We start from the raw sequence: 16,510 nt of genomic DNA on the forward strand, positions 1-16,510 counted from the left end.
CTTCTTCAGAAGGGAAAACGTAGTTGGTGTGCACACCGTAACAAGAAAAATAATTAATTACTCAAAACTGGAAGAATTCTCTATGAAACGAAGCACCTCAGGAACACTGCTCATTCTCCTCAGGATGACAGTTGAAGTGCACAGCTCCCAGAGATAAACAGCTGGAGAGTAGCTTTAGCACAAGACTAAAGTTGAAACAAAAGAGTGCTGACCTCACAAAGATTTTCAGCCACCATCTTGAGTGGCAGTTAAACCTGAAGAAGCTGGTTCTAAGAACATCCTCCGCAAGGGAGTGAGTATGCTGGGGCAAACCAGCGTGGGTACAAGGAATCGTTTTTGCTGTAGGAAGAACTTAACAACACTGGCAATAGTTTTCCTGACAGTAGCCCCCTCCCAAAAATTCCCTCCTACAGAAGGTTTGTTGGGGAAAGTGTCGTGAAATTGCTTTATCATCCTTGGAGCATGTACATTTTGGAAGGCTTCCCAGGACTTTTCTTCTGGGCCAAAACCTTTCCAATCAATGATGTAATATAATGTTCCTTTTTTAAACTTTGAGTCTACAATTCTATTCACTTCCTATTCTAAATGTGAATCTACTTGGATAGAATCTAGAGGGGTGGTTGTCCTAACATTGGGAGGGCTTATTTTAAGTAGCAAGACATGGAATACTGGATGAACCTAGATCTAAGGAGGCAAGGCGAGTTTGGCTGTTACTGGATTTATATATTTTTTTATTTTAAAGGGTCCTACATATCTAGGCTAGAATGTTTTCTTCCCTCTTAAATGCAAATGTTGAGTGGATAGCCAGACCTTCTCACTCTCGCAATAACCAGGATTGCCTCTCCCTTTTTGTCAGCTTGCTACTTGTGAGGGACCTTCGCCTTGGTCAGATGTTCTCTAGCGGATTGGTAGGTCTTTTGAATTTTCTTACTGAACTCATTTGCAACTGGGACTGAGCCTCCCAACCTTCCTAAGATAATGTTTGGGTATCTACCTGAGTTCAAATGAATGGCATTGTTGTACGCAAATTCTGCTATCCAAATGAAATCTTGCCAATGATTATCTTGGTCCGGAAGATATAAGCATAGGTACTGCTCTATCTCCTGGTTAACTCTTTCTGTCTGTCCATCTGTTTCTGGATGATAACTAGTAGAATAATGTGAGTCTATTCCAAGTTGTTTCATAAAGGCACTCCACAATTGGGAAACAAATTGAGGACCTTGATCTGAGATTACAACCACCATAATGCCTTCAGCTCTCATTATGTGCTGTGAAAATAACTGTGCTAACTGCGAGGCTCTAGGAACCTTCTTCAGAGGGATGAATTGACTCATTTAGAAAAGGTGTCCAGAAAAACTAGGATTGTGTCAAAACCTTCAAATGAAGGTAAATGTACAATCAAATGCATAGTAATGGTGTGCCAGGGATATAGTGGAATGGGAAGAGGCTGAAGCTCACCTTCAGGAGCTAATCGTGTTGTATTTCCTTGAATGCATTTATCACAGGTTTGAACGTATTGTCTTGTAGGAAGTTGGCTCTGTATGCACTATTTCAAAGTAAGGACTAGTATGCACAGAGTCCAAGGGTTCCCCTTAGAGGTAAGATAGTGGCAAAAAGAGATAATTCTAATGCTCTATTTTGTGGTAGTGTGGTCGAGCAGTAGGCTTATCAGAGGAGTAGTGTTAAGCATTTGTTGTGCATACACAGGCAATAAATGAGGAACACACACTCAGAGACAATTCCAGGCCAATAGGTTTTTGTATAGAAAAATATATTTTCTTAGTTTATTTTAAGAACCACAGGTTCAAGATTTACAAGTAATACTTCAAATGAAATGTATTTCAGGTAGGTACTTTAGGAACTTTGAATTAGCAAAATAGCATATACAGTTTTCACATAAATGACATATAGCTATTTTAAAAATAGACACACTGCAATTTTCAACAGTTCCTGGGGGAGGTAAGTGTTTGTTAGTTTTTGCAGGTAAGTAAACCACCTACGGGGTTCAAGTTTGGGTCCAAGGTAGCCCACCGTTGGGGGTTCAGAGCAACCCCAAAGTTACCACACCAGCAGCTCAGGGCCGGTCAGGTGCAGAGGTCAAAGTGGTGCCCAAACGCATAGGCTTCAATGGAGAAGGGGGTGCACCGGTTCCAGTCTGCCAGCATGTAAGTACCCGCGTCTTCGGAGGGCAGACCAGGGGGGTATTGTAGGGCACCGGGGGGGATACAAGTTAGCACAAAAAGTACACCCTCAGCGGCACGGGGCGGCCGGGTGCAGTGCACAAACAGGCATCGGGTTCGCAATAGAAATCAATGGGAGACCAAGGGGTCTCTTGAGCGATGCAGGCAGGCAAAGGGGGGCTCCTCGGGGTAGCCACCACCTGGGCAAGGGAGAGGGCCACCTGGGGGTCGCTCCTGCACTGGAGGTCGAATCCTTCAGGTCCTGGGGGCTGCGGGAGCAGAGTCTTTACCAGGCGTCGGGTCTTTGAAGCAGGCAGTCGCGGTCAGGGGGAGCCTCGGGATTTCCTCTGCAGGCGTCGCTGTGGGGGATCAGGGGGGTCAACTATGGCTACTCACGGTCTCGTAGTCGCCGGGGAGTCCTCCTTGTGGTGTTTGTTCTCCACAAGTCGAGCCGGGGGCGTCGGGTGCAGAGTGCAAAGTCTCACGCTTCCGTCGGGAAACATGTGTTGTTTCAAAGTTGCTTCTTTGTTGCAAAGTTGCAGTCTTTGTGGAACAGAGACGCTGTCCTCTGGAGTTCTTGGTCCTTCTAGATCCAGGGTAGTCCTCTGAGGCTTCAGAGGTTGCTGGACCCTGGGAACGCGTCGCTGGAGCAGTGTCTTCAGAAGTGGGGAGACAGGCCGGTAGAGCTGGGGCCAAAGCAGTTGGTGTCTCCGTCTTCTCTGCAGGTTTTTCAGTTCAGCAGTCCTCTTCTTCTTAGGTTGCAGGAATCTATCTTGCTGTGTTCTGGGAGCCCCTAAATACTCGATTTAGGGGTGTGTTTAGGTCTGAGGGGTTAGTAGCCAATGGCTACTAGCCCTGAGGGTGGCTACACCCTCTTTGTGCCTCCTCCCTGAGGGGAGGGGGGCACATCCCTAATCCTATTGGGGGAATCCTTCATCTGCAAGATGGAGGATTTCTAAAAGTTAGAGTCACCTCAGCTCAGGACACCTTAGGGGCTGTCCTGACTGGTCAGTGACTCCTCCTGGTTTTTCTCATTATCTCCTCCGGCCTTGCCGCCAAAAGTGGGGCCGTGGCCGGAGGGGGTGGGCAACTCCACTAGCTGGAGTGCCCTGGGGAGCTGTAACAAAGGGGGTGAGCCTTTGAGGCTCACCACCAGGTGTTACAGTTCCTGCAGGGGGAGGTGTGAAGCACCTACACCCAGTACAGGCTTTGTTACTAGCCACAGAGTGACAAAGGCACTCTCCCCATGTGGCCAGCAACATGTCTGGTGTAGGGCAGGCTGCTAAAACCAGTCAGCCTACACGGGTAGTTGGTTAAGGTTTCAGGGGGCACCTCTAAGGTGCCCCCTGGGGTGTATGTTACCATAAAATGTACACTGGCATCAGTGTGCATTTATTGTTCTGAGAAGTTTGATACCAAACTTCCCAGTTTTCAGTGTAGCCATTATGGTGCTGTGGAGTTCGAGCATGACAGACTCCCAGAACATATACTCTTATGGCTACCCTGCAATTACAATGTCTAAGGTTTTGCTTAGACACTGTAGGGGCATAGTGCTCATGCACTTATGCCCTCACCTATGGTATAGTGCACCCTACCTTAGGTCTTAGGTAAGGCCTGCTAGAGGGGTGACTTATCTATACCTATAGGCAGTGTGAGGGTGGCATGGCACCCTGAGGGGAGTAGTGCCATGTTGACTTAGGGGGTCATTACAACATTGGCGGTATAAGGTGCTTACCGCCGTGCAGAAGACCGCCAATACACCGCCGCGGCCGCGGTAGACCGCCACAGCTATTATGACACACATCACGGAACCCGCCGAAATTCAGACACCCACACAATACCGCCACACCAAAGGTCAGCGATAAACATGCGGAAACAAATCCTCCACCTCCATGCCAACAGAAACATGCCCATGCTATTATGACCCACGAATCCACGCGGCGGTCTTTCAACCGCGGTATTCCATTGGCGGTACACACCGCCGCGCTCAAAATACACACACATCTCCAAAACAACGCCACATTGGACAATTCAAAATACACACACCTGATACACATACAAACCACACTCCCACACACCCAACACAATATAAAACACACACTCACATCACCCACAAACCCCTACGACCACAATTTTGAGTTGAAGGTGACAGAGAGAGCACAGCAATAGACAACCCCACCACACAGAGGCACACGACACCATCACCCACACAACATCCACGCACAAAAGACCACATACCACTACACTCACCACACTCATCAACACATACACCACCCCACACATCACACACACCACCCCATGTCACGCCAAAGACACCCCCGCTTCTCCGAGGAGGAGCTCAGGGTCATGGTGGAGGAAATCATCCGGGTAGAGCCACTGCATGATATCACACACCCCCACCATCACACCCTCCCCTATCACCCCAAATCATCACCTATCTACCCACTACACCAACCACCCATCCCAAACCCAAGCCCTGCATGACATAACTAAGCATCGACACCCATCACCAAAGCATGCCCACTGCACAGACCCAGAACACCCCCCAACCATCAGCACACAAGCCCCCCCCCACAGGAATGCCTGCACTGGGGTTCACACACACCCAACCATTGCACACCATGAAACACACACATGCAATAATCATGTACTTATACCCCGGCAGGAACTCGAAGGAACGTCACCACACCAGAGGGTCCAGACAACACCACTCCACCCCCAGAAGAGGCCCACAGTGACGATAGCAGCTCTGCCCCACTGGATCTTGATGACCAGCCCGGACCATAGTGGGCCTCGGGACAGTCGGTTCCCCTTGCCCAGCCACAGCCCAACATGAGCTGCCACCCTCTGGTAACACCAGCACAGCACCCACCCAGCGGGCCCAAACCTCCCTACCCAGGACAGGTCAATCAGCTGTGTGTCCACCACTACAGGGCACCCAGGGTAACCCACCACCCCAACAACAACAGGGACCTGGGGGCAGTGGTAGTGGGCACACGGTCCAGGGGACGGAGGCACAGGAACATAGGGGAACTGGGAGGGCTGCTGTGCGACAGAGGGAGGACAGGCCAAGGGAATCCACTCTCAACGAGGCACTCTCCTCCATCAAGGGAGCATACCACCACTCCCAGGAGGCGATGGCCACAGTCCTGGACAAGTTGCAGGAGACCCTGCGTCTGCAGGAGGAACAATATTTGGGGTTCAGGGAGGAGCTCAGGACCATCGGCTCCGCCCTGGGGACCATTGTAGGGGTGCTGACGGACATTCAAAAGACCTTGAGGGACACCGTTGCACTCCAAGAGGCCCCTAACACTAGGCAGGACGACGAACTGCCCACCACCTCCGCCGGCGCTAGTGGACAGGACGTCCCACCACAGGACCACCACACCAGCACACCACCCCCTGCAGACGGACAACCACCACGCAAGCGGGCACTGAGATCCAGGAACAGGACAGAGCAAGATGGCAAGACCCCCGCCAGGAAATAAGACCACCCTGATAATCCTCCCACTGTCCCACTTTGTTACCCTGCCCAAATCGGAACTGGCCCAGCTCCACTTCCAATGCCCAGATGTGCAATGTACCTGTGAGACTAATAGACTGGGCTCTGCCATGGACATTCCTCCAACATTACCCATCACCATTTTACAACCCCCCTTCATTTTTGTACACTTAAATAAACACCCTTCAAACACCAAAAAAAACTGAGTCAGTCAATGATTTGTAAATCTGTATAATCAATTACATTTGCATAATGGGTTACCCATTGGAAGGCTAACATACCTATGTCACACATCACAAGCCCTTCAAGGATGCAAACAGTTGACACGTAGGTTACCACATTTGTGGAACTGAAATGGAAGGGGACAACTCAGTTAACAAATAGTGAGTGAAATTGAGGTACAGGATATAGGTAGATGTGTGAAAGTGAATGTAAAGGTAAAATAGAAAATGTGCTCACCTGTGTCTCACTGGAAATATTGCTGTATGACTGACTCCCTGTTGTCGTTTTCGTCTTCCTCAGCTTCATCCTCATCACTGTCCACAGGCTCCACAGGCCCCACAGCTGCTACAACACCGTCATCTGGATCATCCTCCTGCAGAAAAGGCACCTGGCGTCGCAAAGCCAAGTTATGGAGCATGGAGCAGGCGATGATGATGTCGCACACCTTCTTCGGTGAGTAGAATAGGGATCCACCTGTCATATGGAGGCACCTGAACCTGGCCTTTAGAAGGCCGAAGGTGCGCTCGATAACCCTCCTAGTCCGCCCATGGGCCTCATTGTACCGTTCCTCTGCCTTGGTCCTGGGATTCCTCACTGGGGTCAATAGCCACGAAAGGTTGGGGTAACCAGAGTCCCCCAATAGCCGTACAAGGTGCCTCTGGAGTTCACCCATCATATCAGGGATGCTGCTATTGCGCAGGATGTAGGCGTCATGCACTGAGCCAGGGAACATAGCATTTACCTGCGAGATGTACTGGTCTGCCAAACACACCATCTGGACATTCATAGAATGATAACTCTTCCTGTTCCTGTACACCTGTTCACTCCTGCGGGGGGGACCAGAGCTACATGGGTCCCATCAATGGCACCTATGACGTTGGGGATATGTCCACGGGCATAGAAGTCACCTTTCACTGTAGGCAAATCCTCCACCTCAGGGAAAATGATGTATCTCCTTACGTGTTTCAGCAGGGCAGACAACACTCTGGACAAGACGTTGGAAAACATAGGCTGGGACATCCCTGATGCCATGGCCACTGTTGTTTGAAATGACCCACTTGCAAATTAATGGAGCACTGACAGCACCTGCACGTCAGGGGGGATTCCAGTCGGATGGCGGATTGGTGAAATCAGCTCTGGCTCCAACTGGGTACACAGTTCCTGGATTGTGGCACGTCAAACCTGTAGGTCACGATTAAATGTCGCTCCTCCATTGTCAACAGGTCCACCAGCGGTCGGTACACCGGCGGATTCCGCCATCTTCTCATATGTCCCAGCTGACGGTGCCTACGAAGGACAACAGCGAAGAAGCAGTCTGGAACTATTCTTCCAGGTATGTACCCACAGTCACACACAAGACTACCCCAGAGAATAAACCCTTCCTGTATGTGTGTTGAGTGTAGGCCTCAGTATGTGTGACACATTTGAAAATGAATCCATGTGGGCCCCTGAAATGGCGGCTGCCTGACCTCTAAACTGGGACAATGGGATTGTGGGGTAACAGCGCTGGCGTTGCACACCGTCGCGGTAGGCGGTCGTAGAGCACGGCGCAATGCTGCATTGGTTAACAATGGACCCTATGGGTCCCAGGAGCCAATGAACAGGTGCGCCGGCGGTGATGATGCGCCCCGTCACCGCCATTTTCTATCTCTTCATTCACTAGATACCTGACCTTCGACAGGAGAGGACCTACACTGCTAGTGCTGCTGTGACCTCGGTCTGGAAGCGACAATGGCTGCTGCGTCTGGGGAAAGGGCCCCTGCCTTCACATCGGAGGAGTTGGAGAAACTTGTGGATGGGGTCCTCCCCCAGTACACGCTACTCTACGGTCCTCCAGACCAACAGGTTAGAACACAGGGAGCACGTTGTAGGGGCTAGGCCTGGGTGGAGAGGGCTGGGTGGAAGAGGGAAGGGGGTAGAAGTCATACTACAGTAAAGCATGGGAATAAATGGGCCACATGGTCAGAGTATGGAGGGGGCCACACACATTGATGGTGCAATTGGTAATGACTGTTCCTCTTCCCTTGTGCATGTCATGTAGTTCAGCGCCCACCAGAAGAGGGACATTTGGCATGCCATCGCCAAGGACGTCCGGACCCTGGGGGCCCACCAGAGACGGGGCACCCACTGCCGGAAGAGATGGGAGGACATTCGCCGCTGCAGCAAGAAAACGGCGGAGGCTCAGCTGGGGATGGCCTCCTAACGTGGGAGGGGTGCCCGTCGTAACATGACCCCCCTGATGTTCCGGATCCTGGCGGTGGCCTACCCGGAGTTGGATGGGCGCTTAAGGTCATCACAGCAGACACAAGGGGGTGAGTACAAACTCATTCTGCTGACTTTGCGTGGAGTGACGGTGTGTGGGTGGGGGAGGTGGGCTGTGGGTGTCCATAGGCCAGGGCGAGTTAGTTAGGCAAGGCCCCTCCGTAATGTAGGCCATGTGGCACTCTACCCCACCTCAGAAAACTAGCAAGTTGAGGTATAGTTGCCCCTGTGGCATCCATGTGTGCAGATTTCCAGCATTGCAATGTAGCCCATATCCATGAAATTGCATGTGCAGAGGGCAGGAGCGTGGCGTTGTGCATGGGGCTGCTGCGTCTGTCTTGTCCGCCAACGGTAGCGGTATGCCATGTACTAAAACTCTCTTTCTTCTGTCTCCCCCCCTTTTCCTGCTCTCCCTGTCCGTTTGTTCATCAGCATCAACAGGCAGAGGTACAGTGGCACTGGAGCACGAGGGAGCTGCATCCTACATGGCCATGGAGGGCCACACCACAGACTCTGAATACACCAGTGGGACGGAGGGCGAGGGGAGCTTCACGTCGGCCACCGGATCACCAACCAGCGACACAGACTCGTCCGCCGATGGGAAGTCCCCTGTGGTGGCGGCACCATCTGTGTGCCACACTTCTACAGGTACAGCCGCCACCCCCCCTACCAGCACCGCCCTCCCAGCAGCCCCTCACCGTTCGCCCCGTGCCCGCTCACCCTGGAGGGTGGGCATCACCTTCGCCTCTGGCACCTCAGGCCCTGCCCCAGTCACCCCTGCTGCCCTCAGTGAGGAGGCCATTGACCTCCGCAGGTCACTCACTGTTGGGCAGTCTACCATTGTGAATGCCATCCAGGGTGTAGAAAGGGAGTTGCAACACGGTAATGCATTCCTGGAGGGCATTCATTCTGGTCAGGCTGCCCTTCAGCGAACCCTGCAATCTCTGGCCTCAGCACTGATGGCAGCATTTGTCCCTGTGTCCAGCCTCCCCCCTCCAACTTCCTCCACCCAGAAACAATGCCCTGTATCCCAGCCCATCCCAAGCACACCTACAGACCAGCATGCAGACAAGTCAACACACCCAAGTAGCTCAAGCAAACATAGGCACCACACACACCACAAGCACTCACACAAGCATCACACCCATACAGACACTGCAACATCCACTGTCTCCACTGTGTCCCCCTCCTCCTCTTCTCCGTCCTCCCTCCCAGTCTCGTCTACACACACACCTGCATGCCCCACATCTACAGGCACTAGGAATCGCACCAGGACACCCAGCACCACACGCCGCTCACCTGCACTCACCACCTCCACTGCCATTTACACGTCCCCTGTGTCCTCTCCCAGTGTGTCTGTGACGCCCCCTCCCAAAGTACCCAAACGCCGGCAATCACTCACCCAACATCCATCCACCTCACGACAGCCTCCAGTACCTGCACCTGCACCTGCCCCCAAAACAGCTAAAGTGACACCTCCTACAACCACCTCCTCTTCCTCCACTCCCAGACCCCCTCCAGCTACCCATCCCAGTGTTCGTCAGAAACTGTCCTTCTGTCAAATTGACCTTTTTGCCCCCCCCCCAATTCATCAGTCCAGTCGTAGCGCCTCAGCCAAAATGCCTCCAGGACCAGTGGTGCCTGTTCAAGGTTTTTGGAGTGCACCGTTCACCAGGGCAGGCAGTAGGACCTGGAGCCAAGGCACAGGCAGCCCACCCCCTGTAAAGGCTCCGAAATTGGAGAGTGGACGACGGGACCGTGTCAAGACTCCTGGTGGGACAACAAGTGAAATGGGATCGAAGGCGATTGGTGAGTCAGCTGTAACTCCAAAAAAGGTGGGGAAGGTCCACAGGAAGTCTGCCCAGCCTGTTGTGAGTGTCACGGCGGAGAAGTGCGCCATCATTTCTGGCGGTCCAGACACAACCGCCAGCACCGTCGTCATATCATAGCACCGCTGAAGAGGGCAAAGACCGCCATGTCAAAGAACCGCTGAACAGTCCTGAAACGCCATGTCATAGCACCGCTGAAGAGGGCAAAGACCGCCATGTCAAAGCACCGCTGAAGAGGGCAAAGACCGCCATGTCAAAGCACCGCTGAACAGTCCTGAAACGCCATGTCATAGCACCGCTGAAGAGGGCAAAGACCTCCATGTCATAGCACCGCTGAAGAGGGCAAAGACCGCCATGTCATAGCACCGCTGAAGAGGGCAAAGACAGCCATGTCATAGCACCGCTGAAGAGGGCAAAGACCGCCATGTCATAGCTCCGCTGAAGAGGGCAAAGACCGCCATGTCAAAGCACCGCTGAACAGTCCTGAAACGCCATTTCATAGCAACACTGAAGAGGGCAAAGACCGCCATGTCAAAGCACCGCTGAAGAGGGCAAAGACCGCCATGTCATAGCACCGCTGAAGAGGGCAAAGACCGCCATGTCAAAGCACCGCTGAACAGTCCTGAAACGCCATGTCATAGCACCGCTGAAGAGGGCAAAGACCGCCATGTCAAAGCATCGCTGAAGAGGGCCAAGACCGCCATGTCAAAGCACCGCTGAACAGTCCTGAAACGCCATGTCATAGCACCGCTGAAGAGGGCAAAGACCGCCATGTCAAAGCACCGCTGAAGAGGGCAAAGACCGCCATGTCAAAGCACTGCTGAACAGTCCTGAAACGCCATGTCATAGCACCGCTGAAGAGGGCAAAGACCGCCATGTCAAAGCACCGCTGAACAGTCCTGAAACGCCATGTCATAGCACCGCTGAAGAGGGCAAAGACCGCCATGTCAAAACACCGCTGAAGAGGGCAATGCACCGGGTAGGAATGAATGGCCCACCACATCAGGCATCCTTATCCCATGTGCAGCTGGGACAGTGACAGGACACTACCATTCACGGGGAGACTCATCCAGTCTGGGCACCAGTCACCCCCCAGTATCAGTATGGACCTGCATCAACTTGAGAGACTGTGGCTTTGCACTCCCCAGGATTGAACAATGGGCAAACCTCCCACTGTCTGGACTTGAGAGACTGTGGCTTTGCACTCCCCAGGATTGAACAGTGGGCAACCCACCCACTGTAGAGACTTGTGAGACTGTGGCTTTGCACTCCCCAGGATTTAACAGTGGGCAAACCACCCACTGTATGGACTTGAGAGACTGTGGCTTTGCACTCCCCAGGATGTAACAGTGGGCAACCCACCCACTGTATAGACTTGAGAGACTGTGGCTTTACACTCCCCAGGATACATCAATGGGCATGGAGCCCCGTCGTGGATCTGGCTTTGCGTTTATGTGGCTGAGGTGCCCCCCTTCCCTTCTCCCTGAGGTGCCTGTAGTGTTTCTATCTGATGCCCCTGCAGTGTTCTCTCTGATTTTGGTCAGGTATCTCTTGTGGGCCTCGCCCATGCATTTTTGGACTGTTTGTGCACGGACATTGTTTTGTACATATCTGCACTACTTCTCGGATTGTATATATGTAAATAAGAGTGATTTTAGTATACATATATTTGTTTATTTTTGTATGACATGTATATTGGCACATTACAAAGTTTGACCGAAATTCGCATTGTCTTTGCATTCTTCCGGGGGAATTGTGAGTTGTTACTGTGATGTTTGTGACTGCATTGGTGTGTATGTTGTAATATGCGAGGGTGGGGGTGTTTGGTGGGTGTCCCCCTAACTTTTGCCTCCCCCCTCCCCCCTGTCATAGGTGCTGTACTCACCGGTATCTTCTGCGCCTACGTCGCTGTTGGTCGTGAAGGAGCAGAAAGACAAGGGCAGGTAGTATATGGAGTTTGGGGTCCATGGAGTCGTCGTTCCTCGTGGGATATGTTAAGGTGAGCGTTTTCCCATAGCAAAAGCTGTTTCCGCCGTGTTTTTATCCACGGTGAATCCGCCCCGGAAAAGGTGGCGGATTGGCCTGTTGTGATACTGTGGGCGGTACATTGTCTCCCGCCTGTCTGTTGGCGGTGACCGCTGCGCTGCTTGTCTGTACCGCCATGGCGGGCGAAGTGTTAAAGTGGCTGTCTTTGTTGGCGGTTTCCGCCAGGGTCATAATTCCCTTTTTTGGTCCATCTGACTGTTTGCGGTATTACCGCATCTTTAACACCGTCTGCCAGGGTTGTAATGACCACCTTAGTCTTTTTATCCCCACTAGCACACACAAGCTGGCAAGCAGTGTGTCTGTGCTGAGTGAGAGGTCCCCATGGTGGCATAAGACATGCTGCAGCCCTTAGAGACCTTCCCTGGCATCAGGGCCCTTGGTACCATGGGTACCAGTTACAAGGGACTTACCTGGATGCCAGGGTGTGCCAATTATGCAAAACAAAAGTACAGGTTAGGGAAAGAACACTGGTGCTGGGGCCTGGTTAGCAGGCCTCAGCACACTTTCAAATCATAACTTGGCATCAGCAAAGGCAAAAAGTCAGGGGGTAACCATGCCAAGGAGGCATTTCCTTACATGTCTTATTTGAGGGGTCATGGCAGGCCACGAGAAATACTTCTTCATTAATTTGGTAGTCTTCAAAATTCCTTTATGGCCAGCTAAAGGATCATCATGACATGCCTGTAGCGCTAGTTCTTGCAACTCATGATTCGGCAAATGTAAAGCATTTTCTATAAATAGGAGATTTTCTATAACCTTTCTTCCTTCCTTTTTGTTGGCCCAATCTGAAATTTCTTGGTCAGAAATGGATTCTCAAACCTTCCTTTTTATTTTGGAAAATTGTAAGGTACAAACAAACTTGTCTGCTGGAATAATTGGAATCTTTTCCGCTTCTCCAGCTCCAGGTATATCATTCATTCTTGATAATGCATCTGCCTTACTATTGTCAGAACCAGGTCGATAGGTAATGGTAAAATTAAAATCTGCCAAGTACAAGGACCATCTCAATTGCTTTGGAGTTAATGTCTTAGCAGTCTTTAAAAACTGAAGATTTTTTTGATCGGTGAACACAGTGACTACATAACGAGCCCCTAATAAATAATGCCACCATTCCTGAAAGGCATCCTTCACTGCCAATAGCTCTTTGTCAGCAATTGGATAATTTCTTCCAGGAGGGTTAATTTCCTGGATTGAAATGCCACTGGTTGACCAGTTTCCTTGTGCCTTTGAGACAATACATCATCAATTAGTTGGTCGGAGGCATCAGCTTCCACAAAAAATGGCTCCTCAGGGTTAGGATGGCAAAGGATCGGAGCTGTCGTAAAGGCTCTTTTGAGGAAATCAAAAGATTCTTCAGCATTAGTTGACCAATGGACGGGTACTCCTTTTCTCAAAGGTTTTGTAATGGGGACCACCTTTTTAGAAAACTATTTTATAAACCAGCAGTAAAAATTGCAAAGCCAATAAAACTTTGCACCTCCTTCACTGTTTTAGGGGAAGGCCAGTCCAGGATTGTTTGAATTTTTGCAGGATCCATGGAACCTCCATTTTCTGATAAGACGAATCCCTAGAATTCTACTTCCTTTGCATGAAAAGCACACTTTTCCAACTTCATATGTAGGTTTTTTTCCACCAAAATTTCTTTAGAACTGCTCTCATGTGATTTACATCGTCTCGCAAATTCTGGGAGAAGATTAAAATTTCAACTATGTAGACTACTACAAATTGATCTAAAAACTCTCTCAGAACATTGTTCACAAAGTGCTGGAAAGCGGCCGGCGAGTTACATAGCCCATAAGGCATCACAAGGTACTCGTATTGACCAAATCAGGTGTAGAATGCCGTTTTCCATTCGTCTGCCTTAGCAACTCAAATTAACTGGTACGCACTGCGAAGATCTAGTATACTGTAGATTTGTGCATCTTTTACCTGATCTAGCAGTACTGAATTCTTCACCGTAACTTGATTTAACGTTCTATAATCGATACAAGTTCTTAACTCGCCATTCTTCTTGTTTGGGACGGAAAAAGGGGGGAAGAAACTGTGGATTGTGAGGGACGAATAAAACCGTTTGCCAAATATTTTTTCAAATAGTCTTTTAGGAACTTGTTTTCCTTTTCAGTAAGGGCGTAGATTCTACTGCAAAGTAGATTCGCACCTGGCTCAAGTTCGATCCTGCAGTCATAAGATCTGGGGGGAGGTATTTTCTCTGCCTCTGCTTGGTCAAACACTGCAGACAATTCTTTATATTCTGGGGGAATAACAACCTTTTCCAGAGCACAAACCATATTGGATTTAGTAGCTAAAACTTTAGCGAAGATGGTGCAATACTTACCTCTTGAGGACCATAACAATGTTTCCGACAGTAGCTGGAATTTGTGGCAAAACTTGTTAAGCTTTTTAGGCTGTGTGAGGGACCTAGTTTGCATATGCTTTAGGGGCCATTTCATGATAAATTTGGGCAGTTTTTAGGGGACAGTTACACTTCGAGGTTTTAGGATTTTAGGGAATCTTAAGTTATACGCGTCTAACTTTTCTGATTTTACGGAATCTTAAGGTTTTACTCTGGTAGTGGGGAAATATATACACAGGGCTACTAGTTTTACCCTGGTAGTGGGAAAAACAAATACACAGGGAACTAGATCAGGGATGAGCTCAGTGTCATTTACAGATGCATCAACATAAACATTTAACAAACACAATTAACATTGCATATGAAGGTCACAGCCTAGAAGAAAGTGCAGCTGTTAATTCCATCTTCATGAAACTTGGCATCAATAGATAAAGCCTTACTTTGGTATCAAATAGCACTTTGTGAGAATTAGCAATGCCTTCGTATATCACATTGAGTTCTCAACAAAACACAAAACTCAAGACAAAACACAGTTGCATTAAATTACCAGCATCACAATATCTATACAACATCATTTCAACTGGCATGAAGAAAAAGTGATGACTTTGTCAAAAATACCTTTGCCCGCTCCAAGCACATGCTATCCGGTGGTCAGGGGGAGCTCTGCACAGTTCACGGGACTAAGTGAGGCTGATAATCTTGTTGATATGGGCTCAGAGGCAAAGATAACAACAATTTATGCTGAGAAAAATGGGATAACTTCACCTTCCTGGCCAAACACAAGCTAGGCCTAATCTCCTAGATCCCAATTGTTTTATTACCTAATGTCCGAATCACATCCTTTTTGACACCCATGGGTCGTGCCTACCATCTGTGTCATGCCCAGTGGTCCAAGCAAACACATCTCTCACTTCTTTCAGATACCAACAGTGTTTAAGAAACAGGTAGCACTGCAAAACCCTTTTAGACTAAAAATAAGATTGGGGTGTGGGCTCTATATCCCACCCAGAGCCTATGCGTACCATCTGTGTCATGCTAATCGGTCCAAGTGATAAGCACCTCTTAAAATTGAGAAGCCCCCTATCACACCCAGGGCATACCATCTGTGTCACGCCAGTGGTCAAAGCAATCAATCCTGTGTCACAACCCGGGGGCAAGTGTCATGCCCAGTGGGCCAAGCGAAAAAAACAATCAACATTCGCCTTTCCTAGTTGTGCTGACTATCGAAAAGGTGACTTCCACTGAGTTAAGTTTTTCCTAGTTTGTGATATGCCAAATACTGGACTAATGTTCTGATGTAGTCTCTTACCCTTCTGACAGCGACTTCAGGATGGAACTCTGTCCTGTAGATTTAGCAGAGCTTCCAATCAATTGCAGCATCTGCTCACCTTCTTTGTTGCGCAAATGTGAATCCGTCAGGGTGGGGTTCTTTTCCTTCAGTCGCATTTGGTTCCAAGAAATTAATCAGCTCCAGTCTTGCTCACTAAAATGTTGCTCGAATGTGAATTTACATAAAAAAAAATTTAAAAAAAGGAGGCATCTGGGAAAGCAGGAACAGTCAGTTTAATTAAACATTACTGCTAAAAGAACAGTTACAGAACCAGGGTCTGAGGAGTTTCTCAAAATACAATGGTTCTAAGCAGTGTTTTATACAATTCTCTGGGTACCATAAAACAATTACAACATTCCTTTTTGTGGGGAAGAATGTGAACAGTTGTCTTTGAGTCATAAATAAGGTTGTGATAACAAATGCATATGGGCCTCGAACTTGTGTGGGCAGAGTGAGGCCAGCGAGTACATGTCCAGAAGTCCGGCCTGAGGGGCATGTGTTCACAGCGTCTTGCCGTGCGTGCTGTGTTCTGATTGGCTAAGTGTTACTAACTACATGTGGCATCTGATTTTATGGAGTGTTGGGGAATGTGCCCACCCCTTTAGCCATGTGTGTTTTATTGGGGCCAATTTCCTCTGACCATTGTAGTGTCACTGCATCTATCTGAGGGACTGATCTAGGATTCCAGTTTGCGCATTTGTCTGCAGCTACACTCCACCCCACCTGGGACCTGTTAATCTGTAACCTCCGGCCTAGGTCTCAGAGCCTGCTTGACCGCATATTTTT

This window comes from Pleurodeles waltl, chromosome 9 (assembly GCF_031143425.1).
Source record: "Pleurodeles waltl isolate 20211129_DDA chromosome 9, aPleWal1.hap1.20221129, whole genome shotgun sequence".
NCBI lineage: Eukaryota > Metazoa > Chordata > Amphibia > Caudata > Salamandridae > Pleurodeles > Pleurodeles waltl.